We start from the raw sequence: 13,389 nt of genomic DNA on the forward strand, positions 1-13,389 counted from the left end.
GGACCAGCAGACATTATGGGGATTGTTCTCCCTCCTTTTCCCCATGCTGGCCAGTGATGAGGTTATCTGAGTGAATGGCAGATTTGACCCATGAAAGTGGCCAAACTGAGGGCTACTGTGAATCTCTGAGGCGAGCAAAATCTGTCAATAAGCGCAGGACCCACCAAGGTAGAGGAGAAACTTTGTCACAAGGTTTTAACATGAAGCATAAAGAGTTAATGCAATAAGACTATATGATTAATTAGCTTAACATACAGATTTGCTCAACTTCAAATGAAGAGCTCATTAGTAATAGAACCCTCTGAAAATTATGCAATAAAGAAAACCTAATTAAATGTAAAAGAACAGTTTTGAACTTAACTGAATCATTTGGCATATTTTGATTTATGAAACAGAATTGTAGTGCCTAATCTGTCAATTATAGAACTGGAAAGAATTGACAAAATTGTGTCACTGCTTTTTTTTTTTAACGTATCTATATTATTTTCATAGTGTTAAGTGTAACCTGTTAAATAAAATGTTAATACCAAATTACTAAGTACACAGAAAATATTTTAAATTTAAACATTTAAATTTAAAAAACAGACAAATTGTCATGTACTACAGGAAGCTATCATACTTTTACATTTTGTATCTGTAATAGCAGATTTGTTAATTTGTCTGGGGCATTGCCTTGAGCTTTTAATACTCAGCCAGAAGAGGAGGAACACTACCATAGAAGTTTAGGATCTAACCATTTAAATGTTAATTGCCTCTGAGTCCTGTTACTAGTCTTGTGTGTTGGCAATGCCAGACAGATTTTTTGAATTTTTGGATGAATATAAATAAATCCCGCAAAAAATGATGGGGGAGTTATTAAAATATAATTCCAGGAACATAATTGGGAAGGGAGCAATCTGATGTCTCCATGGCACAACAGGAGGAGAGAGAAAGGAATTCTGAAATTTAGGAGAAGAAAAACTACTTTACATTAAAATGAATCTTTGCAGGATAAAGCCAGTATGTATATCAGAAAAATCTACCTTTTATGTATTCATAATCTTAAAAGCATAATTATTTATGACTTGCTTATGGCTGACCTCTGCACACAGACATTACCTAAGAAACGTGACCAGCAATACACAGGTAGCAGAGAGAGCTCATACCAAGAGAAGGCAAGCCTCAATAATCCATAAATTGGCAACATCTTTGCCACACCTCTCTAGGTATTAATAACTAGCTTAGACATAATTGCTTTTATGTTTTTCATATGGGAGATTCCTCCAGGCAGCCATCAGCATAACATCTGGGCGTCTTGCATGTGTCCACCTTATCCGGTATTAGTATATTACAGTAACTATTATTTGTTTTATTCTGAATTGAATCAGACTGTTCAATTTTGATGGAAAGAGAAAATACGAATCAATACTTTTCTTTTTTAAAGGGTATCTTCTCTTTACTCAAGAAGAAGGGGGGGACGGGGACTTGATTTGCTAATTTAACCACAGAGAATACTGGTTCACAAGGGGCCAGTCTAAAAACTTGCCCTTACTTATTAATTTTTACTCCCAGACTAATGCATCAAGAAAAGAAAACCAGTTAGCCCTGTATAAGGAATAAACAAATCTCCTAAATTGCTCTGTGCTAAGTATTATAATTTAGAAGTAATTTACATTCTTGCTTTTATCTCCTGATTTGATAATCTGACAGTCATCCGAAGCAATGCTTAAATGCATCTTTAATATAGTTAAGGGCGTACCTTAACACCTCAAGGTCTGACATTAGGAAGAAGCTTTGTTACTTATCTCTTCAAACTTGAAGCCATAATTTAGGAATGGCTACTATCAAAATTGAGTAATAAACCAGTTAAAAGCCTAACTTCTCTTGCTTATCAACAGAAATTGGGTGATTGTTATGACCATGTGATATAAAGAGCTCTATGGCAGTTACCACACCTGACTGTTTCATGGCCTACGTGAAATTAGTTGATGGTCTCAGCGCATTTCCTAGTAGTCAGATGCTTATATCAGAAAACTAACAACGTTAAAAGCCCCAATTGTAAGTCTTAGCAGCGAGCCTAAGATTGCATGGGAAAGGAGAATGAACTATCCCCTCATTCTCAAATGGGAATAAATGGAAGGCTTCAAATGCCTGTGTTCTCAAACAAGCACATTTCACTAACAACAAAAATTCACAGGGTTTAAAGCCAGAAAGGTTAAATTAAATCACCTAGTCTGAACTCCTGCATAGAGGCCATGAAACTTCACCCACTTACCCTGGTTCTGAACAATTTGTGTTTGACTAAGTATAATTTGTATTTGGCTAAAGCATAACTTCCATAAAGGCGTCCAGTTTTGATTTGAAGACATCAAAATTTAAGAATCCATCAAATGTTTAGTTTAAGTGAAATACAGAATTAAGAACCTTCCCCTAAAAGGCATACGCAAAGATGCAGAGATATTCAATACTTTTAAAATACTGCTTTGAAAGGATGTGATAAGTTTGGATACCACACACACACAGTACTTCTTGCAAGGTAACAGCCTTTTCTGCATAGGGTGAAGCAAATTTTGGGTAATGCTGCAGTTACGTGAGAAGATTTCATTCTCTTTTTAATAAGATTTTCACATTACTTGTTCAATCCATCTGCAGAGGACAGGCTTTGCTGGCTTCTGTCTTTTTCTAAGGACTGTAAATAAAGACTTCATTTCCCTGAAGCTTTAAGTCCTTTCTAAATATATCTTCAAGGTTCAATGTGTTACATAACTTTGCATCCGATGAAGTGAGCTGTAGCTCACGAAAGCTTATGCTCAAATAAATTGGTTAGTCTCTAAGGTGCCACAAGTACTCCATAACTTGTTCTCTGAAACGCTTAGCAGTAGCAGGTAATTGAGTATTATAAACTGTCTTACAAGTATTATAACTTTAAGTGTGTATTCTGACACTGGTATGAAAACGACCCTAGTCTAGAAAAACAACAATATGGAAAACAGACAATTATTTTGTAAAATGGGAAAGATGCTAATATCTCCGAAAAATTGACCTTAGAATTTCAATCTGGGATCTAATCTACATAAATATAGAGTTCTATCTGGTCCAAAATTACCCTAAAGATTTTTTTTTTAAATGAGAAAATAAGGTAAGTAGAAGTCTAGCCACTTATTCATATGTACAATTTCTCAGCAGTGAAGCGAATGTCCTCCCAGATTTTACTAATCTTCTCCTATGGTTATGAGCCTCAAGATCATGCTATGTACACACAGTGCTAGATTTAGTTTTCTTTTCCTATCAGACATGTTTCTTCACTCCTCTTATCTTTTTTCAAGATTTTTCTAAGGGTATGTCTACACTACAAAATTAGGTCGATATTATAGAAGTTGATTTTTAGAAATTGATTTTAGAAATAGTATGTCCACAATAAGTGCATTAATTCGGCGGACTGCCTCCTCACTACTGTGGCTAGCATCGACTTACGGAGCGGTGCACTGTGGGTAGCTATCCCACAGCTCCCGCAGTCTCTGCCGCCCATTGGAATTCTGGGTTAAGCTCCCAATGCCTGACAGACCAAAAACATTGTCACGGGTGGTTTTAGGGACATGTCGTCAGTCGCCCCTCCTTCCGTGAAAGCAATGGCAGACAATCATTTTGCGCCTTTTTTCTGTGCAGACGCCATACTGCTTTCAGCAGACAGTGCAGTAGGACTGCTAACTGTCATCATCCACCGCTTCCGCTGCAACTCTGCTCTGCTGCTATGGTCTCAATAGCGAATTTCTCCATGTTGTCTGTCATGGGCTCCCAGGTACGTGTGTTCTTCCTCAGGAAATGTGCGCAGTGCTAACCGTTGTCCTCCACCACTTCCACTGCAACTCTGCTCTCATGAATCCACCTCGCAGGTCCTCTTGTCGTTCTCTATAATATCTATCCTCAGGGCATCAGTCCTCAGCCACTGCTTCCTCTGCAACTCTGCTCTCCTGCAGACGCCATACCATGGAGCCTGCTCAGATCACCGTGGCAGTTATGAGCATGGTAAACACCTCGTGCATTATCCTGCAGTATGTGCAGAACCAGAACATGCAAAAGCAGGTGAGGAGGCGATGGCAGTGCGGTGACGAGAGTGATGAGGACATGGAAGCAGACTTCTCTCAAACTACGGGCCCCGGCAATTTGGACATCCTGGTGGAAATGGGGCAGGCTCATGCCATGGAACTCTGATTCTGGGCCCAGGAAACAAGCACAGACTGGTGTGACCGCATAGTGTTGCGGGTGTGGGATGATTCCCAGTGGCTACAAAACTTTCGCATGCACAAGGGCACTTTCATGGAACTTTGAGACTTGCTTTCCCCTGCCCTGAAGTGCAAGAATACCAAGATGAGAGCAGCCCTCACAGTTCACAAGCGAGTGGCAATAGCCCTCTGGAAGCTTATAACACTAGACAGCTACCGGTCAGTCGGGAATCAATTTGGAGTGGGCAATTCTACTGTGGGGGTTGCTGTGATCCAAGTAGCCAATGCAATCACTGAGCTGCTGCCATCAAGGGTAGTGACTCTGGGAAATGTGCAAGTCATAGTGGATGGCTTTGCTGCAATGGCACTCCCTAACTGTGGTGGGGCGATAGAAGGAACGCATAGCCCTATCTTGGGACCGGACCACCATGGCAGCCAGTACATAAACCGCAAGGGGTACTTTTCAATGGTGCTGCAAGCACTGGTGGATCACAAGGGACGTTTCACCAACATCAACGTGGGATGGCCAGGAAAGGTACAAGACACTCACATCTTCAGGAACTCTGGTCGGACTTTATTCCCAGACCAGAAAATAACTGTTGGGGATGTTGAAATGCCTATAGTTATCCTTGGGGACCCAGCCTACCCCTTAATGCCATGGCTCATGAAGCTGTACACAGGCAGCCTGGACAGTAGTAAAGAGCTGTTCAACTATAGGCTGAGCAAGTGCAGAATGGTGGTAGAGTGTGCATCTGGATGTTTAAAAGCGCGCTCACGCAGTTTACTCACTTGGTTAGACCTCAGCGAAACCAATATTCCCATTGTTATTGCTGCTTGCTTTATGCTCCACAATATCTGTGAGACAAGGGGGAAGACGTTTATGGTGGAGTGAGAGGTTGACACAAATCTCCTGGCCGCTGATTATGCGCAGGCAGACACCAGGGCGATTAGAAGTGCAAAGCAGGGCGCGCTGCGCATCAGAGATGCTTTGGAAACCAGTTTCATGACTGGCCAGGCTACGGTGTGACAGTTCCGTTTGTTTCTCCTTGATCAAAACCCGTCCTCTTGGTTCACTCTACTTCCTTGTAAGACAACCGCCCTCCCCACTTTGATCACCACTTGCAGAGGCAATAAAGTCATTGTTGTTTCAGAATCATGCATTCTTTATTAATTCAATCACACAAATAGAGGGATAACTGCCAAGGTAGCCCGGGAGGGGTGGAGGAGGAGGGAAGCACCAGGTGAGGTGGTGAATAAGGGGAGGAGGGAAGGACAAGACCACACTGCACTTCAAAACTTATTGAATGCCAGCCTTCTGTTGCTTGGGCAGTCCTCTGGGATGGAGTGTTGGGTGCCTGGAGGCCCCCCCCCCCCCCACGTTCTTGGGCGTCTGGGTGAGGAGGCTATGGAACTTGGGGAGGAGGGTGGGCGGTTACACAGTGGCTGCAGCGGCAGTCTGTACTCCCGCTGCCTTTCCTGCAGCTCCACCAGACGCCGGAGCATATCAGTTTGATCCCCCAGTAGCTTCAGCATTGCATCCTGCCTCCTCTCATCACGCTGCCACCACCTCTCCTTGTGCTCCCGCAACCTCTCATCTTGCTCGTCCCTCCTGTCCTCACGTTCATTTTCTGCTTTCCTGGACTCTGACATTGTTTGCCTCCACGCATTCTGCTAAGCTCTTTCAGTGCGGGAGGATTGCATGAGCTCAGAGAACATTTCATCGTGAGTGCGGTTATTTTTCGCAGCCTTATCTGCGCTAGCCTCTGGGACGGAGATGATTGGGAGAGCATTGAAACATTTGCAGCTGCGGGAGGAAAAAAAGGGAGAGTAGTATTTAAAAAGTCACATTTTAGAGAACAATGGGTAGACTCTTTCACGGTGAACCAAGCTGTTAACATTACAAAGCACTTCTGAATGTCCCCTTAATAACATCCCTGGTGGATTTCCACTCCATCCCCAGACACATTAACAGACTTTTCCAGTAGCTATACTGGCTGCAAATGCATCCCAAATCTTCAGGGCAAATTAATCATTAAACCCGCTTGCTTTTAAACCATGTATTATATTTACAAAGGTACACTCACCAGAGGTGCCTTCTCCGGCTTCCCCAAAATCCTCATCCCTGTTGCATGAGACTCCCCCCTTGCAGGTGTCCACGGACAGGGGTGGGGTAGTTGTAGAGGCACCCCCTAGAATTGCATGCAGCTCATCATAGAAGCAGCATGTCTGGGGCTCTGACCCAGAGCGGCCGTTTGCCTCTTTGGTAGGCTTGCCTGAGCTCCTTAATTTTCACGCGGCACTGCTGCGGGTCCCTATTATAGCCGCTGTGCATCATGCCCTTGGAGATTTTTTCAAATATATTGGCATTTCGTTTTTTGGAACGGAGTTCTGATAGCACAGATTTGTCTCCCCATACAGCGATCAGATCCAGTACTTCCCATTTGGTCCATGCTGGAGCTCTTTTGCGATTCTGGGACTGCATGGTCACCTCTGCTGATGAGCTCGCCACGCTGGCCAAACAGGAAATGAAATTCAAAAGTTCCTGGTGCTTTTCCTGTGTACCTGGCTAGTGCATCTGAGTTGAAAGTGATGTCCAGAGTGGTCACAATGGAGCACCCTGGATAGCTCCCGGAGGCCAATACCATTGAATTGCATCCACACTACCCCAAATTCGACCAGGCAATGTCAATTACAGCACTAATCCCCTTGTCAGGGAGGAGTACAGAAATCAATTTTAAGAGCCATTTAAGTCAACAAAAATGGTTTCATCATGTGGATGGGCGTAGGGTTAAATTGATCTAATGCTGCTAAATTCGACCTAAACTCGTAGTATAAGGGTAAATTAGTTGCCAAACACTTAACGGTTTTGCCTATCTCTACATGGGACACTGGTTTAAGATTGGTGCTCCAGATGCTACTGCACTAAATATAAAATCAATAAGGAAAGAATGTAGGAGTACTGTAACTTTCTTTCTGAAAAGAAATCAACAGATTACTTATTACACTTTTGCTATCAGACACAATCATGATAAACATTTGGCTTTATTGTGGATTTCATAAATTCATCTAAGATTTCTACTGTAATTTCTAACTTAGCTTTGCAATAAATGCAACCTAAGTATGTAACTGTACTGACACCTTCATAATTTTCTGGACCAATGGTTCCCAAACTATAGTCTATGGATTACTCGTGGTCAAAGTAGTACTCTATGGTGGTCTCCAGAGAGCTGGCCAGTCACAGAGTGCTAAAGCTGCTAAAGCATATTAAAAGAAGCTAACATACCTTAGTTTTCTAAAATTGCTCTTCTTAACATAGAAATATTATTTGATTGGCAGTGGGCAGGGAAGTGCTCCATGCAATTGACTGGGAAAGAGGGTGGCCCACCATGAAAGCTTGAAAACTCCCGACCTAGACTATTTTATAAAATGTGGCTTGAATTTCTCCGTGAAGTTGTGTTTTCCTTAAGAATCAAAATTCTAAATGAATATGAATCTACATTACTAGTGCAGTAGGAGTCTGAATGAGATGAATCAAAGTCATTGGAAGTGGTGAGACACTTATACAGTGGATCGGATAATACAGCTTTTACTGTATTCTGTAGTCAAGTCACCCCTTAACCTTCTCTTTGTTAAACTAAATAGACTGAGCTCTTTGAGTCTATCACTATAAAACATGTTTTCTAATCCTCTAATCAGCCCAGTGGCTCTTTTCTGAACCCTCTGACTTATCAACATCCTTCTAAATTTGTGGGCACCAGAACTGAACTCCAGCAGTATTCCAGCAGTGATTGCACCAGTGCCAAATACAGACGTAAAATAACCTCTCTATTCCTACTCAAGATTCCTGTTTATGCATCCCAGGATTTCATAATGATTAGGACCTTTTTTGGCCACAGCGTCACACTGGGAACTCATGTTCAGCTAATTATCCACCTCAACTCCCCAATCTTTTTCAGAATCATTGCTTTCTGGGATAGTCCACCATCCTGTAAGTATGGCCCTACATTCTTTGTTCCTAGATATATACATTTAGCCATATTAAAATACACATTGTTTGCTTGCACCCAGTTTACCAAGCAATCCAGATTGCTCTGAATCAATCACCTGACCTCTTCATTATTTACCACTCCCGCAATTTGTGTCATTTACATACTTTATTAGTGATGATTTTGTTTTCTTCCAGAGTATTGATTAAAATGTAAATGGTGCAGGGCCGAGAACCAATCCCTGCAGGAATCCCTAGAAACATACCCGCTAGATGATGATTCCCTGTTTACAGTTACATTGAGACGTATCAATTAGTCAGTTTTTAATTCGTTTAATGTATGCAATGTTAATTTTATATTCTAGATTTTTATTTAAAATGTCATGCTGTACCAAGTCAAATGTCTTGTAGAAGTCTAAGAATATTACATCAACAGTACTACCACTCTAAAGTTTTGCAGGCATAGTTATGTCGGTAAGGGGTGTAACTTTTATTTGTCAACAGAGATATAAAAGTATAAGCGATAGCAGCATAAATACTCTAATACCAATAATCTGCATCTACACTAGAAGGCTTTTGCTGATTTAACTACGCTGATATAGTTAAACCAGCAAAACCCTCTGAATGTAGACTAGACTTAAATCAATAAAGTGTCTTCCTGAGTCTGCAGACAGCATGAAACAATAGATCTAAGGGCTGTAAACTACTCTACTTACTATAAGTGTTAACACTGAAGAAAAACAAGTGTCCATATCAACTATTTAATTGCTTGTCATCTTAATAAGTTATCCAATAAGTGTTTGTTTATCCCAAACCCCCACCATGTCATCCCCAGTGCCAAGAGCCTACCTAGGCCCCAATCCTGCATAGATTTACACATGTACCTAACTTTACTACCATGAGTAGTTCCAATGATTTCAAAGGGATTATTCCCAGTAAAGTTAAACATGTGAATGTCTTTTAGGATTGGGCCTCTACTTGCTAAAACTTCCCTCTTTCAACTTTGACAATGCAGTTCTGCGTTGTTGTTACTGCAGCATATTGAAAATTTAGGGGCAGAGTAAAACTGAATTTAAAATAATATATATAGGAGCTGTATTGGTCCTTTTTTAATATTTAATGCAAGTAACACTCCCTTTCTAAAAAATATTTACCTGAGCTGCTGTCATCTGAATACTGCAAAAACTAGGGGGCTAGTTAACTGGGAAAGACATGGGACTTCTTTGTAAACAAACATTTTCATAGAATACCGTTTTCACTTCATTTTGTAAATTGCATTAATCTGTTATGATCAGGAAACAGAATTTTGATTTAACCAAGTGACTTAAAGTCCACTAAAACTAAAAGGCCAGATCCTATCCTTGGCTCCAATGGTAAAGGCCAAGCATGGCTGAGAAACTCTAGAAGGTTCTAGAAACTCTACAAGGTTCACTTCACTGATGCTCCCCAAAAGTTCCTTTCAATGAAACAGGGAACAATACTCAACATCCAAGGAGGACCTTGGCCTCCATTTGGCAGATGTCAGAACATCTGCTAGACCAGGGGTGGGCAAAGTACGGCCCGGGGCCCACATCCAGCTCTTCAGACATTTTAATCCAGCCCTTGAGCTCCTACTGGGGAGTGGGGTCCAGGGTTTGCCCCACTCTGACACTCCAGCCGGGGGCCCACCCCTGTGCTAGACTGACTAGCTCCTACAAGATTCCTCTATTGTAGCTCAACATCCCCAGAAGTTATGCTGTCTTGGCCATCCCAGCTCTACTAGTGCCAATTCCCCTAGAGGTGGACAGTGCAGTTCAAAAGCAATGTGCTAATAAAAGCATTTTTACTTGATTTTTCAAACAGATGTTGGCATTTAACATCTATCTAAAAATTTAAGTGAAATCTCCACTAGGTCAGGAGGAGAGCATGCTGGGCAGAGTGGCTGTTAAGCCCCAACACAGCAGAGACCTGAGTGCCTGGAGTTGCTCTGCTCTTATGAAGGTGAGGGCATGCCCATTTCCTCTTCTGCCTCCTTACTCTCTTGCTCCCCTCCACAACCCAAAGCACAAAGGATCTTAGAATCATTTGTCTCGGTTTTTCACACATCCACAAAGTAGACACTTTTTAAAGAAAGGAATGTGAGATTGCAAAACCACAAAGACCAGCAAGACAACTCAGGAGCCAGTGCAATATTTGAATCCACTTTTAGTTTTTTGGTTTTTTTTGGACTACTTTAGGTTGATTGTGAATTTTTAGAACTTTCAGTAAAAATGGCTCTCAAGTCATTATATTTTATTTGTTTACTTACTAATTTGGAGATGGAGCATTACCCAGGACTCCAATTCCATACCTGAGGATTGTTAATCTAGATCTTGATCCCAAGAGGTACTGAGATCCAAGGAATGGATGTCCATGGGAGATGCAGGTACTTAGTACATCCCAAGATCAGGCCCTTCACCTCAAAACCTCAAGAAAATTTGCTTAGGTATTACTAACAGAAATATTTAAAGCATAACTGGGCAACTCTGCACTGACAGAGTTAGGAGGATAGGGTCTGTACTCACCGCCGAGGGGACTCACTGCGTCAGGCTGCCGGCCCGGGGCAGGCCCATTTCCAAGCAGTACCGCTGACGAGACCCTATGTGGCCATAGTTGCTGAGGCGGAACTCGCATGGACTCCTCCTACCCCAACCCCAAACTCTAGACTAGATAACCTACATGTAAAAGATCTTTTACCTAGCTAATTAACATGATTGTATTTACAGAGGATATGAGTAAGCAGTGACTATAATAACCAGTGGAAATAATGGAATATGCTACTTGCAACATGACTCCCTCTGTGCTGTATTTTTGACCTAGATTGACATACCAAGTATTGCACACTTGGCATGTCTTGTTTTGTTAGAATCAGATTTGTGAATCTACTCCTAAAATTTTCAAGATTAATGTTTTACAGTTCTAGGGACAGTCATGCAATCACACAGATTCCAGTGGAACTCCACATGGGTATATGGTCCTTCAGTGCAGAGTCCCACTGATCCCCATGAAAAGATTTCAGATTGCAGGGTCAGGGCTCATACCTATCAACTGTTCAAAAGCACTCTAGCACTTTTGAGGAAGCCCTTTACTTGACTGCTAGATTAATATATGTTGTCAGGTAGTTTAGGCCAGAAAGTTAGATTTGTGTATACAACAATGGTTTACAAAACCAAACTACTAAAAAAGTTAGTGACTCTAAAAATTTTTTAAAAAAAGGTCAGTGAAAAGTAATTCAATCCAAACAAGTTACTGTACAGATAAGGGAACCAGAAAGTGAAACTGGTTAACTTGTATATTTATCCAAATTGCGTGAAATGCCAAAAATAAATAAATAGAATAAATGGTAGAAACATAGACTTTTTTTTAAGTTGTTTTGGTTTTTAATCCCTGAAGTGGTAATACAAGGCCACTTTAATTTTTGGTTTTTAACCAGATAGTTTCCTTTTGATATAGTTGTGGGCACCCTAAGCCCACCAGAATAGACACCACTCCATGACAGCTCCCAAAACTATGAATCTGCATACTTCACCCAGCATGGAACATTCATAATGCTTGTTAAACTATCAAAATAAAATCACAGCTTGTTTCCACAGTATACTTCACCTGAAGCTCTTACAGTGCTTTACAGATATTAAGCCACCTGAGAAGGTGCCTAGAGCCATTTCCATTTTACCTACTAGTAAACTGAGGCTGAAGAGGGTAAGTGACAAGGTCACACAAGCAAGTTACTGGTAGTCAGTAACAGCCCCCCCCCCCCCAAGCCCTAGATACCAGTGTCCCGCTCTAACCAATACTCCCACCACCCCCTCCTGTCCTGCAGAGCCTCCAGCCATTCTCTCCCCCTGTTCCCCGACCAGCCCCACTGACCCCCATCCACGCACACCGAACCCCTCTCCCTCACCAGGCCGCACGACTGCCCCGGGCAGCCCCCGACCGCGGATCGCCTCAGGAGTCCGGGTACGCGATGGGCTGCCCCCGCAGCCAGGACCTGCCCCCGGGCTGCTGAGAAGGGAGCCCCGCCAGCCCTCACAGCCGAGCCCGAGCGGCTCTACGGCCGGAGGAAGAGGCCGTCTCCCATCCCGGCCTCTCACTCTCTTTCTGCCCTCGAGCCCGGCGGCCAGGCCCAGGCGGCCGGCCGGGTCCGTACTCACCGCCGAGGAGACTCGCTGCCTCAGGCTGCCGGCCCGGGACAGGCCCATGTCCGAGCAGTACCACTGAGGAGACTCTACGCGGCCATAACTGCTGAGGCGGAACTCGGGTGGGCTCCTCCCACGCCGCCCCCAAGCTCCCCCTGCGAGGGCGGGCGCTCTCCCGCAGCCTAGCCAGGGCACATCCCCCTGGGCTGGGTAGACACTCCCCGGCTAAGCTGGGGGCAGGTGAACCAGTCAGGTACCGGCGTCGGGACCCTGGGATGCGAACCTAGGCCGTGTGCGAAGGAGCGTGCGCTGATCTGGAGAGCTGGAGTCAGGAGGCCTGGGCTCTGCGCCAGGCTGTGGGAAGGCGTGTGGCTGAGTGAGTCAGGCTCTAGCCCAATGATCCGGGCCTTGTAGCAGGCTGTAGGAAGAAGCGTGGTCAGAACTGGGCACTAGGACTCAGGATTCCAGCCTTAGGGTGTGTGTGTGTATGTTTACACTGCACACTAAGTTGTCCATGACTCAGGTTTGAGCACAAAGCCCCCTTCTGTCCGTACACAGATCAGTCCAGTTTGACTTAGGAAGCCCTCAGGATCCACCAAGGACCTTGCTAGAGGAGTGGGTCACAGCCTGAGTCCAACTGTGACTCAAGTCTGAACCTTGTCATTTTTCAGTGTGGACACAGGTCAAGCCACAGACTTGAGTCAGAAGGTCTGTGTAGTACAATATGGACGTGTTAGCACAGCTGTGAGACCCAGGTCTAGCAACTGTAAACCCTTTGCAATGCACTGTGGTCACATGAACATTGTCTTGTAAACACCAAGTTCACAAGCCCAGGTCACGCAGACATGGGCATAATGTGCAGTGTAGACATATAGAGGGAGTTCAGTCAGAGCTGAGCACTAGGAGTCAGGATACTTTGACTGTATTGCCAACTTGGACTTCTGAATTACAGTGAATTACATCATTCCTTGTGTGAGCTTTTATATATGCAACAATTTTGTTTCACGCCTGCTGCCCTAGCACAGCTGCCTGAGCCCGCTCATGTTTG

At 43.4% G+C, this 13,389-nt stretch overlaps 1 protein-coding gene across 14 annotated transcripts in view; it reads right to left on the bottom strand.

Annotated features, from left to right (window-relative positions):
• Positions 1 to 13,389, bottom strand: part of USP8 (ubiquitin specific peptidase 8) — an 88,714-nt gene that overhangs the window by 68,666 nt on the left and 6,659 nt on the right. For 11 of the 14 annotated variants that reach the window (XR_012670270.1, XR_012670267.1, XR_012670263.1 and 8 more), the window contains exon 1: positions 12,357 to 12,636. The exons of 1 other annotated variant lie outside the window; for it this stretch is intronic. The gene's annotated coding sequence lies outside the window, so the exon portion shown is untranslated. Of the gene's footprint in view, positions 1 to 12,356; positions 12,637 to 13,389 lie in introns of those variants that run through there. 2 more of the 14 variants (XM_048867309.2, XM_048867312.2) reach the window with 2 other exon arrangements.

Source organism: Caretta caretta, chromosome 10, assembly GCF_965140235.1.
Source record: "Caretta caretta isolate rCarCar2 chromosome 10, rCarCar1.hap1, whole genome shotgun sequence".
In the NCBI taxonomy this organism is placed as follows: Eukaryota; Metazoa; Chordata; order Testudines; family Cheloniidae; genus Caretta; species Caretta caretta.